The 24,787-nt window shown below is 38.4% G+C and overlaps 1 long non-coding RNA gene across 1 annotated transcript; it reads left to right on the top strand.

Annotated features, from left to right (window-relative positions):
* Positions 1-6,977: 6,977 nt before the first annotated feature.
* On the top strand, positions 6,978-16,682 carry LOC149817727 (uncharacterized). The gene is made up of 4 exons (XR_016427389.1): positions 6,978-7,175; positions 12,550-12,670; positions 12,995-15,538; positions 15,610-16,682. It is a non-coding gene; the product is annotated as an uncharacterized LOC149817727 (long non-coding RNA).
* Positions 16,683-24,787: the final 8,105 nt, after the last annotated feature.

Genomic DNA, 24,787 nt, shown 5'->3' with positions numbered 1-24,787 from the left:
TAAACAAAACGTTTAAAACAGCAAATATCAACGACCAAAATCTAGTGAGAAATTAAAAATATATATATTTTCTGTGTTTTCGGCAAAATATTGGCAAGACAATCAACTTAAAATATAAGAATTAATTTTTACAAAGTAAAAAATTAAATTAAATTTAAATAAAGTTGAATTTCTTGTGATATGTTTTTATTTCGCTACCAATTTCTTGAATTTGTTGAAAAAAAAAACACGATATTTGTCACTATTGTAATAAATAACGCAGGAATGTCTAGAAACGGAAATCAGAATTACCACCACAAGAATCATCAATGATGTGCAATAATGTGCCCAACTCTGCTTTTTGTGTAGTTGTATGGATCAATGTTGTCAGTATCAGTATCTGTATCGGCCCTGATTCGATTTGGCCACCAATTCAGTTGTATTGACTGATACTGTATCGGCCAACAAATAATAAAAAATAATGTGTCAATCATAACCTCATGCTTGTTAAAACTATTAAAATAATATTTGAAAATTAGTTTTTAGTACGTATTTGTTGTATTTATTAAAAAATAACTGATTCATGCGTATACCGATACTGATAACATGAGTATGAATGGACAACTACATTGCATATGAACAGAAGAATCACAAACAAATAGGAGGTTGTGGGGTTAGCATGCACCTGGGTCTGTGAATCTCATGTAAAAGCTGAACACCGATCATGCTTTAAAAGATTATTCACAAAAAATATATATATGATGCCATAAAAGAAAAGTGTTTTGGCCAGGTTCATAAAGTGGGGCTTGAGCTTCATTGAAATCATGCTGGAGGGCATTCTTTTTGAAAGACATGTAACATCAATCGTTAACGCCAACCATATTGCTCTTTATTACTTTTTACACTGAAATTCTGCTGCATGGTTAAACCAGTTTTCTTTTTTTTTATAAGCAAGTTGGGGTTAGGCATACCCTACCAGATATCTCTTAAGCACCATGTGGCAGAGTGATTCGAACCTGGGACTTCAGCTTTTCACAGGACCCCGCTTACCACATGGAATACCACCTTGGTGGTACATGGTTAAACTAATTGATAGTGGTTTAATAGGGAAAATTTTTAAGTTTTACCTGAGCTGCTACCAATGATATATAGCATGCAAAAACCTTCCTAAAATAAGCTTACTAATAACGTGTTAGTGACAAAGTAATTGTTCCGCGGGTTCCGGTGTCAAGCTGAAGGCCTGGGATCGAATCCCTCTGTCACATGGGGCGGCTGTTGTTCTGGTAGGGGTTCCGCGACTGGTGAACCGAAAGTGCAAACTTTCATGTGAAGAGAGTATTTTCAAAGTTTTTTATTTTTTATTTTTTCGAATCTGACTCTCTAGATGTGTTGTTTGTTATACCAACCTAGTGAAAACAGGATTTCAGAAAAGAGAATTCAAGCCTAGAGGCACGTTCTTAAGATTGCTATCTTTAGAACTTCAATCGCCCCACTCCGGAAATTCCGAAGATGCGAAAAAGGGTTTTGTTACGACTGAGTTCCCAGGATACAACTAGGCTTGAACCTCAAGAGAGTCACTGCTTCGCAAGAACAGATGACCTCTCCCACACATGAACTCTGCAAGCCAAACCGAGAAGAAAGAAAGGAGAAAACTGGAGAGTCAGAAATTATGATATCCAAAAGACGAAGATAGAAGATATTTATAACCTTTTAGAGAGGCCAAAACGTTTTGCGATAAATGAGATTAAAGGCCATAAATCTGACAGTTTGAAAATAGGATGAAAGGTACCTGAACGGTCACCCACCTTTGACTGTCAATCAAAGGCCTCCAAAACCGTCCAACAGTCACAAAGCGCCTTAAACTCAATATAAATGCTATTAAAACCTTTCAAAAGTGCAAAGTGCGCCATCAAAACGCCACATTGCGCCCTTGCGCACGCACGCGCGCGTGTGCGCGAACGGCGCGTCCGTTGCTACGTGCAGCAACGTGCGCAATCCACCTAAATACTCAAGGCTTACCAAAGTAAAGAATAGATTACAAACTCTCTATTTAAACCTCTTGAAAAGCTTTTCTCTCTTAGATATGGGACTAAACTTTTCAAAACACTTTTGATAGTAACCATTAATAATTTAAAACTTTCCTAACATTGTTAGGGGTGGACATCGGGCCGAGTGCCCGATGGGCTGTCAGGTACCCTGCCTGTATCAGGTCAGGCTTGGGCTGCATTTGCAGCCCAGCTCGAATCAAGTTGGGTCGGGCTAAGCCTGATTAGATAATCGATCCCTAATCGGGCCAGGCCCATGTGCAAAATATTTGCCTCGTGTTACCATAGGTTCACCTCGAAAATGGCGTGTCCATGTGATATAGAATTTAGGTTAAATTGCTAATCTCTCTCTCTCTACAGTAAATGTGGTACAAGTTTTTCAGTAATTGTGTCAATGAGTAGTGAGAACAGCAACCAGTCAATAAGCCAAATGCAAGGCTGGAGGACAGCTTTGACAGAGCAAGCGATGGAGACAAGAAGACAAGTGAGAGATAGAGAGAGGAAAAGCACCACTGTTGACCCAAAAATTGGCCCCTTATGACGACTATTTGTACAGTCTAGCTCCCTCTCATCTCTGCCAAAATATAAAACAAAAGCAGCACACCCCACCCCCCATAACTTGGTTGCCCTTCTAGACCCAAGTGTCCCAATCACACATTGTCCATAGCATCCCAATATTCCTCACTCTTGTTCTCCTTTCTTTCCTCATCGTCGGTTTTAGTTAAGCAAGCAACTTTTTTTTTTTTTTTGCATTGATTCTCTATAGACCATTGCTTGGAAGTTGTGGGATGTGATGCATGAGTATGGGCCGCGTCATTGCCTGGTCAAATTTCAGTATTTCCTTGTCATTTTCTTGAGGTGGATTGCAGTGTCACGTGTTCATGAAATGATGCTTTGGAAGAAACACAAGGGAGCATGAGAACCATGTTGGGCCTACAAAACATGTGCATGGCTATCCATATTTTAATTTCATGAGGAAGCATATCTTTCATTTTTGCAGGGTTTGGATGGCCCATAAATAATCTAATCAATGCAAAGGAAATCTTTACATGATGAGTTGCAGCCAAACCGCCACTAATCTGATTTCCCAAATCAGTTTTATTGTCATCCATTCAAGCAGTCCAAAAAAAGATCTAGAGATACGTACACGCAAGTAGTATTAGAGAACAGAGAAACAAGGAGAGCACAAACCACAACACCAAGATTTGACATGGTTTACCCCACAAAGGGCTATGTCCACGGGCAATGCCTGCAAGCAACAATCTATAATTAACAATAAGATTACAAGAGATTATAAGTTAATCGATTAATGTTTTTTTTTTTTTTTGGATTTATAACAAAAAACACCACACTCGGGGCTAAGACCTGGTCGCGCTGGCTCAGCCCGCCATACCTATGGTCATCGTGCCGGCAGCGTAAAACTTTGAGGCTAAGACCCCTGCTCTCAGGGCTTATGATAAGTGTTGGCTTGCACAGAGGGGTAACGCCCATGAGAATCGAACATTGACTGCTCGTCTAGCAGCCAAGGCCCCACCCCACTATGCTATATAAGCCCCCTTGGGACGATGACTTTATTTCCTCAATCTGTTGAAAACCCAACAAGAAAACACCACAATCAAATTTTAACCTTCGTATACTCGATCCAGAAAGCATCGTGGGTTTGGATGTACAAAAGTTCACAAGAGAAAACCCTCTTCTTTTCCCTCTTTTGCAATGAGAAAAAAAATTATCTTAACATTCAAACTACCAAGAAAAATGTTCATTAACTCAAAAGAGACAAAAATAAATAAAAATAAAAAAGTACAAAACTATTACAATACATGAAAAGACAAAAATGCCATTGGAGGGCATGACAAATTACAAAATTGCAAAAAAAAATTTATATATATATATATATATATATATATATATATATATATATATATATATATATATATATATACATTTTAACACATGTAGGGTGGAGTGTTGGTGTGACATAGGCAAGAACCTTTTAGTTTTTTCAATCAACAATTGAGAAGTCCTAGTAATTATTGTATCATTGGCACACAAAAGTATGATAACTGTAGCTCTTTGTCCATGATGCACAAATAAGGAGCTATAAACATGTACATTTGCAATGAAAAAAAAATTATCTTAACATTCAAACTACCAAGAAAAAAGCTCATTAACTCAAAGAGACAAAAGATGACTGATTTAATATCACTAATATTCCAACATTCTCTATTGGAAACATCAACAAATTTTTTTAATGTAGTTTAGCACATTTATCTGTAAATGGTCATGTTGTAGTATGTGTTTTAAGCCTTAGAACTCCAATTAACAGTGATGTGAATAAGAACATAGATGAAGGAACTCATTAAAGCAAGCCCAGTTTCTTTTTTTTTCAAGTTTGCATTATTTTTGTCAAGGGTAAAAAAAAATACATCTAGACCTTATCCTCTGCTTTGTTGCAATCATAGAGAATGGGATTGAGAGCAATATGCCAATGTGGGGCTCATGCTATTGTCAGCAGCAAAGAAAGATGAAAAAGACAGCAATGCACGACCTGTCACATGTGCATGGGTGCCCAAGAGACAGCACCAACAAGACAAGACGGAAATGTTATGGGTAAATTTCAGTTCATCTTGACATTAGGTTTAATTTGTTACCTCAAAATTAATGTTTTTTTTAACTCCTTTAAAAGAATAATGTGAACCGTTGCGGAGAGTGACAGGAATATGACTGTCATGTTTGATCAGTCAAATTGCCCAGCGATTCCTTACATGCGTGCACAAATTCAGATGGTTTTTTGATATTGGTGAAAGGGAACGCAGGGGCAGTTTCAGGATTGAGGCCATAATTTATGCAGCGCTGCATGCTTTGCATAGTGCAGCTCCACTACTGCTGACCATCCATCTCAATGTTTTTCGATATGGACACTCCACCCATCTCGAGAAACTCCAAGATGGATGGCTGTCAGGCAGGTCGGTGAATGCCCACCATCCGGCAACACTGCACATAATGTGAAATATTTAGGATGATATATATGTATATATATATATATGGTTTAATTTGGTGCAATCGATTGTTCTTGCAATCTTGTTTGAATCTCACAAATGTTAGTTGTATTGACACAATCTAACCTCATAGATATGTTCAGCATGCTCAGTTTAGTAGGAATCTACCCTCGGATCATATTTTTTATAAAAATATGTTTTTGTGAGTCAAGAAAAATCAATGCCTTCATGTCCATAGATTTTTGGATTGCCGAAAAATCACAAGTAGGATCCTAGTAAGACAAAGTTGGTTACCACATCTATGGTGTTAGATATGAGGAAAAAACTAAACAAAGGGGTTTTACCTCATTTACTAGGTACTTTACACCTACACACGATTGGAGCAAATCTTAAATACGTATGAATAGGTGGCAGTTGTCTACCACTTTTTTGGCCTATTGAAGAGTTTTTCCAGTGTTTTATTAAATCTGACCATATAAATGTGATCTACATGCTTGATGTCATAAGGAACTACTCTTGCTTCGTTTGATTTCAACATGCAAGTAGGTTTATATAAGGTTTAAAAATTGACAGTCTAAGATTTCATAAATATTCAAAGCTTAAAAATTCATATTTTTTTATCAGAAAGAACATGATCCAAGTGTAGTATCCTACAACACCGAAAATGCCAAACACATATGCAAAGGTCAGTTTTGCAAAAAAAATCTTGAAAATGCCCTTTTGGTAGGCAGCTACCATTATATATATATATATATATATATATGTTAATGTTTGGTGCTACTGAAGGTACCAAATTATATGGGACTATTGAGCTGAAAATCATAGGCTTTAGATTTTTTTATAGAATAGATCCTATAATTGTAATTTACAGGTTTTGTTTATTGAGAAATGAGTTTTGAATCATATGATTCTGATGCATATGCAGGTTTTTCAAGGGCTTAAAAAATTAACAATCCACAATGCACTAAAATTTCATGACTCAAGGTTTGATCCTTAACAAAAAAACCGTTTTAATTAAACACATCTATGTGGTCAAATTGAGTTGATAAAGCTTTTTTTTTTTAAAGGCAAGTTGGGGTTAGGCATACCCCTACCAATTATACAATTGTACCATTGGGTTTTGAATCTTCAACACAAAGATGATATGCACTAATTGTAACACTTGTAAATTTTATCGCCTAAGTAGACTTGAATTTCATGGCCAAAATGCGGTATGAGAATAGTTTCATTTCTATTCTTTTTATTTAAATCAGATCCCAAATATTGGATCTTTGAAATTGGATTCCAGATATCCTGTTTGGTTTTTCGATATTGGATCCTAGATATCTTATTTGGATCTTCAAAATTTGATCCTGGATATCCTATTTGGATCTTCGATATCAGACCCATGATATCCTATTCGGATCTTCGATATTAGATCCCAAACATTTTTTGGATCTTCGATATCAGATTGTAGAAACCTTGGTTGGATATTCGATACTAGATCCAAAATGCATTGTTTGGATCTTTGACATCGGATTTCTGATATCTTAGTATAGATTTTACATCAAAATCATAATGTGGTCCAATTAAATTTTAATGTCGGATCCAATGTATTTGGATCCATATCCGAAGTTTGAAGCTCTAAGTTTAATACTAAAAGATTTGGATCTTTGGATGGACCATACATGAATCCAAAAATATAATGAATCGTGGGTCCTCGTGTAAAAGATCCAAACTCATGATTTTTTTTAAAGCTCACACTATCACGTGCGAGGGGCATGGCAAAATTTAAAAAAAAACAATAATGGGGGCGTTATACGTGAAAGGGTTCATGGTTGAACCGTAATAACGTGATACTTGAAATAAAAAAGGAAAAAAAATGTGAAACCCAAAAAGAAAAGGAAAAGTGTGGGGCGTAAAAACCTCTATTTATGTAGTGTGGGGGAGAAAAGGTGGGAGGCCGACCCCCCACCTCTCACCCACGACTCTTCTTCTCCCTTATTTTCTTCTCCAACTCCCTCTCACGAAAATCCTTAAAAGAGAAATCCCCAGCAGGCGTGAACCACATCTCTCTCTCTCTCTCTCTCTCTCTCTCTCTCTCTCGGTCCAACGTGAGGGTTTCACGAAATTTCTGCAGAGGAAGGAACCCCCCCCCCCACACAAAAAAAAAGTAGGATTCTTGTAATTTTTGCAGTGTATTTTGTTTCAAGCATGCAATGTGTTGCCTCACAATCCAGCGGTGTGAGATCAGAGTGTGAAACTTCTGTCCTACGTGATTTTAAACTGTGTAATTTCTGTGTGATGGTTTATAGATAATCTTCTGAATGTACATGCATGAAATCAGACTGTGAAACTTGTGTCCTGCATGTGTGAAGTATTTTGAACTACGTAATTTCAGCAGAATATATCTTGTTTCCACGAACAAAGTCTGTGTATGCGTATTTGTAATTCCTGAAATATGCTAACTGAAAATCGTGGTAAAACTTGATGTATTGCCATTGGATACTTTTATGTTAAGCCCAATGACCAATATGCATAACTTAGGCTGATCAAAATTTTCTAATATGTGTGTTTTGAGTTCTACCATGATAAAAATCGTTTCCATAATAAAAATCATTCTGTTAAGCATGTTTAGATAAAAAAAAAAAATATTCTAAAAATTATTCCAACTTTTAATCTGCGGGTTTAGCTTTGAAATATACTTTAGAATTCCTGAGTTGCATGTCCATTTTGGGTGTTTTTTTGTATCAGGTTCAATAACATAAACGGATGTATGGGTCTTACTATAGTTTTTTTGTGTGTTATATCCTAAGGTAAAATTGGCTATTATGTATTTTTCTGTAAAAGGGGTCTGCGCATTTCCATTGGTTGAAATTTCTGTGATTAACTTCGATGTTAGAAAAAGATATCTGCATTTTTTACACCATGACCAAGAATCGATTTCTGAAGTCAAACTTATCTCATAATCTGCTTGTTACATTAGCTGTTATTAGTTTCTGTTTTTTTTTGAAAGAGCAATAATCAAAATCAGTATCAAGTGTCTGCTAGTCGCAATAGTTAGTTTTCGATGCAAATTTTAATTACAGCATGTTGTTCTGTTAATCTCAATAACAGCATGTTATTCTGTTAATCTCAATAACAGATTGAAATTCTATGTTCATGATATTGACTGAAATTTATATCTGTATATGTTCCCTAATAGTTTTTTATTTCTATATTAAGTTCCCTAATAGTTTTTTGATTTCTGTGTTAGGTGATTTGATGTCTTAAACATATTTACAGAAATTTATTTATATATAGTTCAATGATCGCGTATTGTTGTGTTGAGACAATAATGGGATTTTGAAATTCAGTGTTAAGTACTTGGACAATGACAATTTGGATGTTTGTATTAGTTTTAATAACAGAAACTTATTTTCAAGAACTAATTTCTGCATTTAGTTTAATGATGATTTGAATTTCTACATTAAATACCCTGACTGGAAATGAGTGATTGTGTTAGGTTATTGACAAAATGTTTTCTGTGTTGAGTTCAAAGACAGAAATCATTGACTGCATAGCTAAAAAACTTGGTGCTTTTAATATTGGACTCCATGATTAAAACTCTGTGTTTGCATAACTAATTTTTAGTTCTTGCTTATAAAACTTGAACACTGTACAATATACCAAGGGTAAAATCCTGTTTATAAATACTTTAATGCAAAGGACTGACTGTATGTGCCCTGCTCATATAAGTGTTAAGTCCAAGAATGAGTAATCATAGAATTGTGTCTTATAAAATGACTGTTGGTGTGAAGTTTTACAATTACTTGTAGGTAATTGACAGGAAAGTGTAACTTACCTACAATTTTCAAAGAGTGAACTCATAACCAAGCCTATGGGTCAGTTTGGTGCTAGCACATGAGTTACCAAGCCAGGGAATTGAGAGTTTTGCATGGGCGCAGAGGCGGACAGTTTAATTTTTTATTTTTTTTTAAAAGCCCAGTCCTAGCCCGGCCCTGATTCCATATGAAATAGATTTTTATCCATTTTTTTAGCCCAGTCCAGTCCTAGCCCAGCCCTGACTGCAGCAAATAGTTTGATTTGTCCATATGAAATAGATTTTTATTAATAATTGTAGTCATTTTTTATTTTATCTCAAAAAATTTTTTTGGGGGGCACTGCCCCCGAACCCCCGACTATTTCTTTTTTTGCTACACCCCTATTTGCCCCCCCCCCCTCACATGAACCATAGCTACGCCACTGCATGGGCACCTCGAGTTTCATAAAATAAATATACAAGTAAATATAAATTTAATATTTGGCATGTCTGGTTTACAGGTATCGGGGCTCTTGTGCTCGATGGTTTAAAGGTACCGAAGTACACTGAGTGAGATTATACGAATAAATTGATATTTGGCAACCTACCTACCTAAAGTGAGAATAATTGGGAATATACTACTATGGTGGTATGATTCGTTACTTATGCAAGTACTTGAAACATTGAGCTATTGGGTTCAATTCATGTAGAACCCTTGAGAAGTCAGGTAACAAATTTATAAGATAAGTAACCCACTCAGACTCGAGCTTACCTTGGAGAGGGTAGGTGGTACACAACTTTGAAGACATGAGTTGTTTAGCTTCGAGCAACAATGTCTTGTTGTTCTTCAGTCCTTGAAGTTAGGGGGCCCGGACTACCAATTTATCCTAAGTGGTAGGTACAAGTTCTTTTGCAGAAGTTAAGGATGCATCTTGTTTGTTTGACCTTCTGGAGGTTCTCTCGATTATTAAACCGCGCCCTTAAGATTTCAGTTTTAGTTAAACATTCGGGTTAATAAAATACATTGCATAACAAACCTCCGAATGTTCTCTTTTGTTACGATTGCCTTGGCCTGCGAGTACCCGCGAGATAATTAAAGAGAAACTTAAATTAATTATTTTATGTTATTTTTCTATATGGAGGTCATGATATTTTGTGCCTGAATTTGTTTATCCTTTATTTGTGCTTATTCATATGTCAAAAAAGAGTTACACTATTAAATATTTTATATAATATTCATTTAATTACCTCATGTTACGTCATAGCTTTACAATTCATTGAATAACCAATAGCATTACTCATCCTTGTTATATTGTATACATGCATAATCATAGTAATCCTACTGCTCAGACTGGTTGTAGTATGATCCTATTATTTTACCATTTTTAGTTAAAAAATAGATGACACATAGTGATTGTGGGATGATGTAGGTACCAGGATGCACAAATTTTTTATGTTCCCTGGGCAACTTAAAATAGCTTAGTTATTTTTAATTCTGCTTTTGTAATGATCTTAACATTTTGATTAATGTCAAATTTTATTGGTAATGAAATGGATAGTGTTGCTTTAATTTTCTTGTGATGTACTCGAGATGTTTTACATGAATGTGCTTGCAACCTTCTTTGCATTGATTAATAGATATTTTACTCGCACCTTGAAAAGTTCGTTGTAGTTTACCTAGACGATATAGTGGTGTACTGCAATTCTATGAAGGAGCATGTTCAACACCTTTAGATTGTGTTTCAGACTCTAAAGAATAACGAGTTGTTCGTGAAAGGAGATAAGTGCCTATTCGGCCAAAAGAAAGTGCATTTTATTGGCCACATTTTGGGAGGAAGCATGATGAGGATGGATCACGAGAAGGTCAAGCAATTCAAGAGTGGGTGTCACCTGCCAAAGTTCCTGAGTTGCATTCTTTCTTAGGGTTTGCCAATTATTATTGGTGATTCATTCATAGATATTCTTGGATCGCTGCCCTGCTCACTAATCTGCTGAAGAAAGATAAGGTCATGGGTGTGGTCTAATTCTTGTTAAAAAGCTGTTGAGAAGTTGAAGTGCGTGTTGATTGAGGAGCCTATGCTGAAGTTGCTTGACTACCAAAAGTTGTTTGAAGTGCACACTAACGTGTTTGACTTTGTAATTGGTGGGGTGTTACTGCAAGATGGACATCTCATTGCCTTTGAGAGCTGCAGGCTAAAGGATGTCGAGCGGTGCTACATTGTGCACAAGCAAGAAATGTTAACTATTGTGCATTGCCTCCGCATGTGGAGACACTATTTCTTGGGGCCGCAGTTTCTTGTGCACACCGACAATGTGGCAATAAGTTATTTTCATACTCAGAAGAAGATGAGTCTGAAGCAAGCTCATTCGCAGAAATTTCTTGTGGAATTTGACATGGTCCTTGAGTATAAGCCTGGATGGACCAATATCGTTGTAAATGTTTTGGGTCGGAAGGCAAAACTCACAACATTGCATTAGAGAAAGGTAGCACCATCTAACCAATAAGTGTTCTTCTCGATTATGTTCAAGAAGGATTAAAGAATGATCTGATGGCACAACAGATTGCCATGTTGGCAAAGGAAGAAAAGACCCAGAGATTTTGATTCGAAGATGACCTGATCTGCACTATTGAGGATCATTTGTATATCCTACAGTGGGGTGTTCTATGAAGGCACTTGATGCAAGAGTGTCATGACACACGTTGGGCTGGCCACCCAGGGCATCTGAGAACATTGGCATTGTTGGAGCATGTGTATTATTGACCTCATATACTGGATGACATAGATATGTATATGCAGACCTGCTTGATTTGCCAGTAGGATAAAGTCGTAAATCAGAGACCAAAATGATTGTTGGAATCATTTTCTGTGTTGAGCTATCAGTATGAGTGCATCCTCATGGACATCATTGCTAGCCTATCGAAAGCACAAGGTTGTAGTTTAATTCTTATGGTTGTGGACAGGTTCTTAAAGTATGCTATTGTCATGGTTGCTCCTGTGTAGACCCAATTTTTTAACAATATGCCCAAATACTGACATCCTTGGAAGAATTAAGTTGTAGGATTGGAGTTCACGAAAATGACATCACAAAAAACTCAAAAAATCTACCACTTGTCTCTTGCGGACGGTTATCTCAATTCAGTCATCTGACCCTGGATGGCTATCTCAATTCAATCGTCCAATCGATCCAACATTTGTCTTATCCTTCCTAAACAACTATCTCAATTATGATGTCTGACCCTGGACGTCTACTTTAGTTTAGTCGTCCATTCCAATCTATCAGATATTTGGTCTATCATGTCTCTAAAGGATGGTCAAACTGGTTTAGCCGTTTATCGTGGGACAAACAAACCAGTTTAGTCATCCAATCAGTTCGAGCAAATAAGACACATTTGCTTCATCTCTAACCACTTTTGTATATTTTCGAGGGAATATTTTGTGCTAAAATGATAGAGAACAAACATATACTTTTACATTCCCTTCTCTCTCTAAATATCCTACATGAGCAGAGGTTATGCCAGAACAACTGCAAAAAACCCTCACTTTCCTGCATAAGTGTTGCTGAATAGGCGAAAAGGACGAAAAAGTTCTACAGCCTAAAACGGACCTCAAGTCTAAAAAATATGGATTTATTTATCTATTTTTCCTTTTCTTTCTTTTATTTGTTTGTTTCATTCATTTAGTTAGTTTTATTAGTTTAGATAAGATTCTTACATGTTTCTTTTGTTCATTTGCATTATTTGCAGTGTCAGTTGCACTACAGAATCAAAAGGCATGCTCCAGCGTTACCTTCTTTTGGTGAAGGATGGTCGAAGTTCGAACGATGACTTTGAATCATTTTAAAAAGGAATTTCTTTGATTTTCAAGGTAAGTCTCAAAATTTTTATCGATAGTTTTTTGGCGATCATGATGGGATATTATTTTCTTTCAAAATTTCGTAGCTAGACCTGCATTTTAGTCTTTGTTATTTTCATTTTCTGCTTTGTTGGATGGCTAAACCAGGTTTAGTCGTCCACCATGTTCTTTGTGCAGACTTGGCAGTCCTTGGGCATGTGTGCATTCCTTTATTTTTCTGCTTTCTATAATATTTTTTTGCTCTATTGGACAACTAAGTCGTCCATCCTGCTTTTTTTGTAGATTTGACTGTCTGAGGCCCAATTTGTGTATTGTCTACTTTGTTGTCTCTAACAGGTTTGGTCGTCGATCCAGACTATGTTCTTGACAGTTTTGGTTGTTCCTGACATGTTTGGTCAACCAGCTAGACTTTGTTTCTGACATATTTGGTCATCCGATAGGAATCTGCTCTTTTTTCTTTTCTGTCTATGCATTGGCAATGACAGCGAAAACCAAATATGTGCTTATACCTCAGTAAGTTGCCACCAGAACAACCATGTCTAGGGACAAGCGTTGGCCATTGACGTGCCAACTTTTCAACATATGCATGTACTGCAAGTCTATTAGATGTTCGTCATCAGGGAAAAGCAGTAGTCCCACAGTGTAGAGATAAAAGGCCCCCAACATATGCTTTTGTGCATGGATCCCAGTGGCCTTGTGCATATGTGGTTGGAATGCCAATTTTAGATGCTCAAGGACAATATAAGGGTGCCGATTGTCTGTGTCTCAAGAAGGATGGATCAAATCCCAATATGTGTGTTTGAACCGAGAAGATAAAAGTTTTTGAGTATTCATTGTACCCTGACTCACCATGAAGCTATCTACAGGGTGTTCAGAAAGAGAATGAACCAACCCAATAGGCGAATTGTCCCATCAAGGGTGATGGTCATCTCTCCAAATGGAAGCCAAAAAGTGTTCATGTGGGGATTTTAGCATTCCATAAGGGCAGACAATAGGGCTTTGTTGATCAACATCTTCTGCAATTAGCAGATATGAAAAAACTCGAAGTCTTATAAAAACTGGCAATGAATTGTTTGTAGTTTCATGTACCAATCATTGAACCAACAAGGGGCAGCAATTCCTCCCTTGTACATGCGGTCAGTCTATGAAAAGAAAGCATAAAAAGCCAAAAAAAAGAGGAATCAACAAAAACATCGAAAAAGAGTCTTACCAACAGCCCATGACGAATGTGGTGATGTGCATAGCTTGATAAGGATTGAATAGAAAGACATTATTCTTCTCAAGGGCGACAATGGTTGCAGATGAGTCCATTGCAAAAATTCGGGCACCAATCAGGCTACACAGGAAGCAAAAGATGCAGATATTTGGTGCCATACAGGAAAAAGCCAGACAAACAAAACTTTTTATGAAAAGAAGAGGTAGAGTTCTGTTGGGAGCCATATTCTCCAAAATCCTAATATGAATGGCTAAACCAGTTTAGCTATTGTAGCACAAAACATTCATCACCATCTTTAGCAAAAATTGGATCACATTCTTTTTGCCGAAAATCACAGGGGTAGATCCTCCTAGGATGTCGTCATCTTGCCACACTGGCATGTTTCCCAAAAATGGCCTGACCTCGTTTGGTGAGACCAAGCATGGACTAAAAAACCTAGTTTTTAGATTTTCCTACTGGCCCGACCTTGTTTGGAGATATCATAAATGGTCTCTGCAGTCCAGTTTTCTCTATTTTTTAAATGTTGGTCCAACCTCATTCGGTGAGACCAAACCAGTCTCCACAACCTAGTAGTTTTCAAAATTGGTTGACAGTGTCTATGTCTTTGTCATAAATTGAGTCACTATTGATTAATAACAAAGAGGGGCATCTGTAGACACCCAATTTTTTTTCAAGATACCTAAAATAGTAACATCCTTGGAAGAATCAAATTGTAGGATTGAAATTCTAAAAAAGGAAAACACAAGAAATCCTAGAAAATCCACTGCTTGTCCCTTTCAGACAACTATCTCAGTTCAGTCGTCTGACCCTGGATGGCTATATCAGTTCAGCCGTCTAACCGATCCAACATTTGCCTTGTCCCTCCTGGACGACTATCTCAATTTCAACATCAGACCCTGGACGACTACTCCAATTCAGCCATTTAGTCTAGTCTATCTGACATTTGAACTATTTTGTCTCTATATGATGGTCAAACTTGTTTAGTCATCCATCGCGGGATAGACAAACCAGCTTAGTCATCCAATCAGTTTGAGCAAATGAGGCACATTTGCCTCATCTCCAACCACTCAATTTTGAGAGAATATTTTTCCTCGGATAAACTTTCTCCCAAGGAGGACTCCTCCTAGTTAACCTCATCTCTTGTCCAGAATGAGTACAGATTCATTTGAACCCAAAAAATCCTAGAATCCATATCTGTTCTGAATGCCTATAAATAGGGCAAACATGAGATGTTCGAGCGCTGACACAACAGAGAATGAACGTGAGCTTTGTCATTCCCTCCTTTCTCTAAATATCCTGCCTGCACAGAGGTTGTGTCAGAACAACTAAAGAAAATCTTCACTTTCTTGCGGAAGTGTTGTTAAACGGACGAAAAGGATGAAAAGAGGTCTAAAGCCTAAAACAGACCCCGGGTCCAAAAAAGGTGTGTTTATTTATCTATTTTCCTTTTCTTTTATTTGTTTATGTTATTCATTTAGTTAATTTTATTAGTTTAGAGCAGATTCTTACATGTTTCTTTTGTTTATTTGCATTATCTGTTGTGTGAGTTATGTTATGGAATCAAAAGGTGTGCTTCAGCTTTACCTTCCCTTTGGTGAATGATGGTCGAAGTTCGAATAATGTCCCCCGAGTCATTTTAAAAAGGAATTTCTTCGATTTTAAAGGTAAGTCTCAAATTTTTTATCAACATCCTGGCACCTGCTCAATTGTTGACACTACAAAGTTGTTTATGCAGAATGTGGTAAAGTATTGAGAAATCTCAGATAGCATTGTCAATAATCAAGATTTTTGTTTCACTGAAAAGTTTTGGTGTGAGGTATTTCAATTGTTGGGGATAGATTGCATTTTAGCACCAGCTTTCTACCCTAGACTGATGGGCAGACAGAGCAAATCAATGGCATACTGGAGAAGTATCTTTGGTACTTTGTGAGTGCTAACCAGAGAGATTGGGTAGACTTACTTGATGTCGCTCAATTCTGCTATAATATCTAGAAAAGTGAATCATCTGGTAGCAGTTGTAGACTCTTCACTCTCTTGCTATATGTGGATATGAAAAAGGGCCATACACCTACCAATTTGTCAGAAACCGGCAAGACTAGGCAGACTTAGTGAAGGTATATCTGAACAAGACAGCGAAGCACATGAAGAAATGAGTGGATGAGAAGCATCGACCTGCAGAGTTCAACATTGGAGATAAGGTGTTGGTAAAGCTCTACCTCGAGCTTACTGCTATCTTTCAGGGTCACCACCAAGGCCTTATTCACAAATTTGATGGCCCATTCACTATCATGAAGTGCATTGGGAATTTGGCGTACAAGTTAGATTTGTCATCCGACTTTAAGATGCATCCAGTTTTTCATGTGTCCAACCTAAAGTCGTTCCATGAAAATGAAGGAGATCGACAATGACGTGCTTCGATCCTGCAGTGTGCACCTTCAATAGCCAGCATCCCAGGCAGAGAACCAGAAGTCATCCTCAACCACTTCAATATTTATTTTGGCAAGGTAAAGAAGTACTACCAAAGAGCAAAGCTACTTAAAAGAAAGCAATCAGCATGTGGAAGCACCATCAACTTGTGGAGGAGTGTCACTCACAATTTTTGCCGAGGACAGTGCCAACTTAGGCGGGGAAGAGTGTTCTGGACTATCAAGCTTTTTACTTTTGTTGCTTGATGTAGTTATCTCTTTTGATTTTTTTAGGTGCATAAATGGCCTTTGGCCTAAGAATCCTCATGCACAAGGTGATTTTGGGGTCCCTCTATACTCATTAACTTGCTAATCAAAGTCTTTGTTTTCTTGCCTTCTTGTATGCTCTCTTAACTCCCTGCTCTCTTTATGTGATTGTGTGCACGTGTGCTTGTAATATTTCGCCCGTACACTTGATGATCAACATTTAGCTTAATTTTTGTTGTGTGCTTCAAAGGTCATTCAGGTGTTGGGGTACACCAGAGCACTTCAAGGGGGGCTTCACTTTTAGCTGGTGACAAGACTATTGATAGTATAAAAAAAACACACGTGATACAGTTGAGTTTTGTTATACAAGTGGTAATCCCTAAAACATTGGCAATGGTAACTCTCTATTGCCAATCCGTTGGCATCACTTGAACTCCATTATATTGTTAATATATCATATAGTATGGCAATCCCATGAAGCACAAATTCAATTGTCTTTTTGTTCAGAATATAAAATAGAGCCATCGAAAACTATTCTCATTGTCAATCATCTCGCATTAGTTTTTATTTATTCATTTTGATAACAGGAGGAAGTACTGATCTGGTTAGGATGTATCGTTACAGGCTAAGAGGTGCAACAATAAGGCTCTATTTGGGAGCTGATGTTGGAGAGGAGATGAAAGGGGTGATGGGAGGAGAGAAGAAAATAGGCGATAAAGCTGGAGTTGTAAACAACATCCTTGTGATAATGTAGTTAAAAATAACTCATCTCAACGCATCTCCTAAAATAGGATTCCTAAGCACCTGTGTGGCTTGGTGGCATTAATTAAAGTCTCATTAAATACCATCTCCCCTCCCATCTCCTGCTCCCAAACAAAACTCAACTGTAGCTATGTTTTGGTGTCTACAGTGTAAAACTCTATAAATACTCCCCCTTGTCCACTTAGGATAGTTTTCCTCTGGCTTCGACTTTCATCATGAGACATATCTTGGACATTGAACTCACAACGTCCTTCAATCTTGACTGCCTTAATGCCTGACTCACCTAGCTAGGTGTGGGGAGCCCTTTTAGTCCTATTAGTTCTTTAATGGAGATGTTCAGAAGTAGAGAAAACAGAATAGGAGAAACGAGTTGTCTCCTTCTAGTAAAAAAGGAAACGAAAGCACAAAAAGTTTTTATGAGAATAAATCAAATAAATAAATTGGATAATGGTGAAGAAAGAAGAGATTAGCAATTACTTAGGCCAAGGAAAGAACCCCATCACCAACTCACATTTGGTCGGCCTCTCTTCAAAAAAAAAAAAAAAACTGTTAAAGGCCCTGCCATTCATCAGGGAGTAAACCCAACTTTGATCTTGTGATAAGGGATGCCCTATCTAGTTTTAGGTCATCCCATGTCTGATGACAAACCATGGTTGCCCCTAATAATTAACGACCTTTTTAGATTTTAAATAACTCATTAAGTTGGGCACCAGTTTTTTGTTTGATTAACTGGAAATCATTTAAGGTCTCTTCCTCGACTTGGAGCTAATACTAAGTATTGCCTATTTCTAGGCTATCACATAATATTGGAAGATCCAACCAAACAGAAAAGGCTAAGTAGGCAACTATTATTTGGAAACTCAATGAAATTGACACCAATCAATATGAAGCAAAGTTTTCTGTCTTGGTTAAGCAAATTAACCCACGAGATAACTAACATTAAACTTGTATATGAAAATGACTTGTTATTTTTTGCAAAATAGGTAAGCCCTGTTGTGTCTAGAGATGGCTCTTAATGTCACTAAGGTGAAGGGGCATCGTGAGTTTCAAACCAGCAGTGTGTGTCCATAAGGGAAAATGTGGGAACTTGGGATCTTTTGACACAATGCAGGGGTCAACTAATTGTATGTTTGGCCATAGTTACGGAAGCTTCTCGCTGCATGGGAGAGCTCACTTTGGGAGTGGGAAACTCCTTGCTTTTTCGATAGGAGGGGAAGCTTTGAGAAACCTGCTTTTTAAATGTAAGAAACTCTATTCCCTTTAGTAGGAAGTGGGTTTCCTCCTCATTTACAAAATCCATTCTCTTTTGCTTCTTTGATGATTCTATCTAGTTTCTTGGCACTCCCCACTCTCTTTTCCCTAAATTTTTATGTTTTTTATATTAAAAAATAATATTTTTTTATAACAAGCTTAGATGTTAGTTTTATACTTGTGTTCATGTCATTTTTTTAGTTGCTTCTCCCAGCACTTTATATTGTTTTCCATGCGTTTCATTTTCATTTTTCATGCCCTTGCAAAATTGCTTCACAACCACATACTATTTCAACACTCACTCCCCCGCTTCCGCGCTTCATGCATCGCTTCTCATATTCATTTCGTTTCTTGGTAACTATGCTTTTGACAAACAAAAAATGGACTATCTAAAAAAAGGGGTAAGGCATGTTTAATAAAAAACTTTTGGCCTAACCCTATTGAACTTTATCTTCTTTTTTTAAAGGCAAGCTGGGGTTAGGCAGACCCCCAACATACCATTGGGTTTTGAACTTGCAACGTCCCAACACATGGTGACATGCACTAACAGCTCCTACCCCGTTCGTTATTGTACTTTATCTTCTCATACAATAAAACCATCAACAAAAAGTTTTGCTTCCTCTAGTAAACATTTGATGTGTCTCAAGGGTAGCATAAAACATTTATATTGAGCACAAAGAAAACATTGCATATACATTTTCAAGGGGTAACAAGGTGCTTTTAACTTCTTAATTTGAGATTAACCCAACATTAAGCTACTTGAGGTGGAGAAATTGGAATATTTGCTTAAAGGTAGAAAAGTTTATGGGGGTTCATTCAAAAAGCATGAAATCTATGGTGGGTATATCATAATATTAGTTTTAGTAAAAAGTTTGAAATGTTTCATTAATATATAAAGTATTTTCATGTACTTCTCACATTAAACTGTATGGGTGCTCTCATCTGATTGGCTAATAAAGTATTTTCTTTTATTTTTCATGTTTCTTTTTTGTTTTTATGATTTTCGACCATTTTTTCGGACAGACATTCAAAAATGGCCAGATTGATGCAGCCCTTGTCAGGTGGGACCATCTTGGCCATTTCCCGACTGTTGGTTGGGTGGAAAATGGCCCCACCTTTTTGTAATCTTTTTTTGAATTTTGGAAACCCAAAACTTGGTCTTGGAGGTTTTGGGTCAGCTAAACACCAACAAGAGCTGTTTTTTTTGGCAAATTTTGCCAAAAACTCGATTTCAAAGCCAAACCAGGTTTGCCAAAAACTCGGTTTTTTAAAGCTCATAACTCTTCTCTTGTGTAGATGGGACAAGAGAGACTTTCATGGGTCCACCACAACAGAGTGCATGCCCCACTCAAAATGCTGCTGTCATGTGATAGACTGGGGAACATAAAGAATGGTTGGACTTGGACAGTGACATGGTTGGAAACCAGTATGATTGGTGCAGTCCCACTTGGGCACCTCTCCCTAATCTTTACTTTATTTCTCTACAAATGGTTCCATAGGCACAAAAGCTGTATCTCAGGGATACAAATGGGTCGGATTTGCAATTTTTGGCTGTTTCGGATCTGATTTAATCCTCATGTACTTAGCTGCTGTTTGCATCCCTGCTGTAGATGCATGCACATGGAGAGCAAATCCAGCAAACTGGTTTCAGCACTTAGGGCCCCCAAAATACATTGCACGCCACCTGCATTGCCCATGTGCTGCATTTTGGGCTGGGAAACAGGCCGAGAGCTACGGCTCGGGTCATGTTCAGCTCATAAAGTTTTTGTTCAAACTCGTAAAATAGGCTCTGCAGGTTGAATATAAACAATATGTACTCTGCTCGGCTTGACTTGTATATGCTCGTCCTGTGTAAGAGATATATTCTTATATACATGTTGGGCTGTTCCCAACCTATGTGATTTAGAATCTCATGAGATTTGAAATCTCATGAGAATCAAAATCATTTGATTTGGAGTCTGATGATATTTCATTTTTCATATTCGGTTGGCTTGAGGAAAAAGAATTTTATACAAATGAGATTCATTTTCTTTTGTTCTGTTACTGTAACATGAATTTATTTTCTCATGTTTTAAAAAATTGTATTATGGATTAGATCTAACGGATCATGGATTGGATCGATGTTTTTTTTAATTTAATGATCATGGATTGAAACTAATGCATTATGGCTTGTTTGGATGGATTTTTGGATTTATAATAGATCATGGTTTGGATTTATCATATTTGAATCCAGTTAGGATTAAATTTGGATCCAATAAGGTAGTTTTAAACAAAATTATGAATTTTTGAATTTACTAGATTATATAGAGTTCATTGAAATCGATTCTGACATTCTGTGCTTAAAAAACCATATTTGAGATGATGGTACTGGGTCCGGACCCAAGTTTAATCGAACCCATCATAAGAGAAACCATACCCACATCCTATAAGGATTACATGATCTAGACTCGAACTATGCCTGGTCAAATAATATTTTTTTATCATTTTTACAATAAAAATTTGTGGATCTTAATCGAAACTCGGGTCAGGCCCGGGTCTAGTATAAAATTTTGCAAATCCTACTTGGATTCTAATCGGGTCTTCTTATTTTATTACTATAGGGTTTGGTACGGGTCGGGTCCAGGTCAAACCTGACCCATTGACACTCCTAATAGTAGGTGGCTGCTCGCTGAAACCCATTCGGGCGAGCTCCTCTACCACCACCCCCTCTCCTCCGCCCCTTCAGCTGCATCAACACGAGGTTAGTGGAGCTGGCGGTAATGGATTCCAGCGAGCTTAGAGACATTTTCACGCGAGTAATGCTTACCATCATATAGGAGAGAGTAGGAAGAGAGTCATTGCAGACTCCTGAAACACGGCTCTTAGTTGCAGACCTGTGTTTCATGGGTGTGATTTCGAATCATTCTACAGGGCAACCCGTGTGATTTCGAATCAGAATGATTAGAAATCGCAGCAAGTCATGCGTCTCTTGGAATCACTCAAAAATGATGTTACCGAACTTGCCTTGAGGGTTTTTAATCTTATTTTCTTAGGGATACCCACATCCAAACCGTTTTAGTCCCACTAGTTACAATCTTTCCTTGCCACTCCAGAATTGGAAGCTCAAATATAGAATCATAGAACCCTAAGCTCATATATATATATATATATATATATATATATATATATATATATATAGAGAGAGAGAGAGAGAGAGAGAGAGAGAGAGAGAGCCGAACTATAACCATCAACATTACGATACAAACAACAGGTTCAACCAACATTGAACCTACCCGGTAACCAAAACACGGGCCCAAGACATGCCAAGGAGCCCAAAAAAGGAAAAAAGAAAAGTAGCGATGCAAGGAGAAAAAGAAGAAATAAACAAGAAACAAATACAGTTAGGCGACGAGCATCACCCTGGATCATGAATGGTCCCTGGAGGCAGATGGTGTTGCAGATCAGGGATGTTGATGCGGAGAATGGCGTATACGTCCGCCAAAATAAGGTTCGCCATTTTGTTGAACACTGCCGGAATATGCCGAAAAATAGCGTTGTTGCGAGTCATCCATACGACCCACCATGACGAGAGCAGCCAGGTTCGCCAAATAATACTTCATTTGTTGCAATGACGAACTTGTTGAAGACCCCACAATAAATCGTTGGCGAACGATTCCTGACGCACGCTGACCCCCGGCTTATTCCAAGTCACCTTAAAGATGTTTTGAAAAACAGAGCACTCCCAAAAAAGGTGGAAGGCAGATTCTTCAGCCGCCTCACACAACACACATTTACTCGGTAGATGAAATCCGATGGATTTGAGGAAGTTGTTAGTCTGCACCCGATCGTGTAAGATTTGCCAAGCCAGAAAACATGATCTCGGAGTGGGACCCTTGCCCCAGATCAGGTTCATCGGGAACCGGTCCACCCCCGACGAAAGGAGAGCGAGGTAGCCTTCTTTTGAGCGAAAAGATCTGTTCAGAGCAAGGTTACGACCAAAGAACTGAGACTGCGAGTCAACATTGCCATTATGAGACAGAACTGCAAACCATGCTTGGATCCATGATCGCTGAAGCTTTGACATAGTTCGCTGACGCACGCTTGTGGCCCCCACCAATGATTCCACACCACCGTATTTAGCTAGAAGCACGCTTGCACACGGAGACCCAGGTTGGTGTGCAAGCCAGCTCTGCTTCATGACCAGAATCATACTCCTCAGCCGGGAATACTTGATTCTCAACCCCCCCCCCCTATTTGGGGGTAGTTGAAGAGTGTCCCACCCTATTAGGTGGCGCTTGTTTTTGGAACCTCGCCCAGACCACAGGAAGTGCATCACTACCTGAGCTATCTTCTTACTAACCCCCATAGGCATCATGAACATAGACATAAAAAATTCTGGCATAGCAGAAAGAACGTGCTTGATGAGAGTTAGTCTACCCGCGATAGAAAGGTAGGACGCTTGTCAGCCCGATATTTTTTTCTGAACCCTTTGGATAGTGGTGCTCCAGGCTGCCGTTGATACACGACTGATTTGAAGCGGCAGACTCAGATAAGAAAAAGAGTTATCCGAAACCGAGCATCCGAATATCCGCTGGCCCATGTTCAACATTGATGGAGGGGCGTTGACCATGGATAGACAACACTTTTCATAGTTCAAGGATAGACCTGACATCGATTGGAAAAAAAGGACAAGCTTGAATCTTAACATTTGTTGGATGAAGGCCCTTCCGAAGATAATTATGTCATCAGCGTAGGTCAGGATCTGACTACGACACTCTTGAATACCGAGAGATTCAATTAGATCACCCTCCACTACCCTCTTAACCAAAACCACCAGGCCTTCAGAGACGACGTTAAAGAGTAACGGAGACAGAGGACATCCTTGTCGAAGACCACGCCCAAGTTTGAATTGTTTTCCTTTGACCCCATTGATCTGAAACTGAGATTGGGCATTGGTTACCAGCTCATGCACCCAGCTAGAGAAACACCTACCGAAGCCCAAGTTTGCCAACATGTTGAAGAGGAACGGCCAATGAACCGAGTCGTAGGCTTTATGAAAGTCAAGCTTCAGGGTGAAAAATGCCCCCCCGCTGATCTTTAGGGAGTGCAACACTTCTGTGGCCAAAATGAAGGAATGTTGAAGTCTTCTGTTAGAAATGAAGGTGAACTGTTCCTCCGAAAAAATCTTAGGAGCAATTGACCGCATCCTGTTAGCTAAGACCTTTGCGATAATGCGATATAAACTCCCTAACATTGATATAGGTCTAAACCGCGAGATATCCGATGCGGCTTCCTCCTTAGGAATAAGCGACACAATTGCTAGGTGAGAGTGAACCGGCAATTGGCCATTACGATGAAACTCAGCGAAGACACTAAGAATGTCACTCTTAACGCATTGCAGAATATGCGAAAGAAATCCACAGGATACCCATCAAAACCTGAAGCTTTCCACCCAGACGACTCCCGCACCGTCGAGACGATTTCTTCTTCGGTGAACAACCCCTGAATCGAGTTGGATAACGCTCGATCCATGGACAAAAATAAAGTTGAACCCATATTGCCACCTACAGCTTGGTTGCAGGAATACATGTTAGAAAAATAGTTGGAGACAACATTGATTACCCGATCGCCCGAAAAGGAGACACCATTGATGTACAGAGTGTGAATCGCATGTCTTCGATGCCTGTGAGACGCCAAAGAATGAAAGAACCTTGTATTCCCATCACCCGCTTTAAGCCAAGTCACCCTTGACCGCTGCTTCCAACGAATCTCATCCTTTAGACGCCACGATTGCACAAGAAGAGTCAGCTCGGCCGATCTAGCATTGAGACATTCAATATCTGATGCATTCATATAGGACATGTCCAAGAGAGACTGGTTGATAGAAGCCAGCTCTCGCTCCCAATCCCCAAGATTTTGGAATTTGCTTATTCTATTGGAAATAAGCCAAGATTTGATATCGCGGGATAGACGAAAAAGCTTAACCATGCATCTTGTAGCCGCCCGTACTGTAAAGCAAGGTCTATTCCAAGATTGATGGACTAACGACTCGAAGCCCGTCTCCTTAAGCCACCATTGCTCAAATCTAAAGGAGCTATCGCCGGTGAAGCCTTGACCCCATCGGATAACAATCTGACTATGGTCTGAGACAGATGGTGGAAGAAGGCAACAAGAGATGTCATTAATAGAACTCAGCAGCTCTGACGAAATGAGCACCCTGTCTAGCAGACGGAAGCACGGTGTGGATCG

The sequence above is a fragment of the Nuphar pumila genome, chromosome 13, assembly GCF_984573655.1.
Source record: "Nuphar pumila chromosome 13, dmNupPumi1.hap1.1, whole genome shotgun sequence".
Taxonomy (NCBI): Eukaryota; Viridiplantae; Streptophyta; class Magnoliopsida; order Nymphaeales; family Nymphaeaceae; genus Nuphar; species Nuphar pumila.
This window is presented reverse-complemented; position numbering and strand designations above follow the sequence as displayed.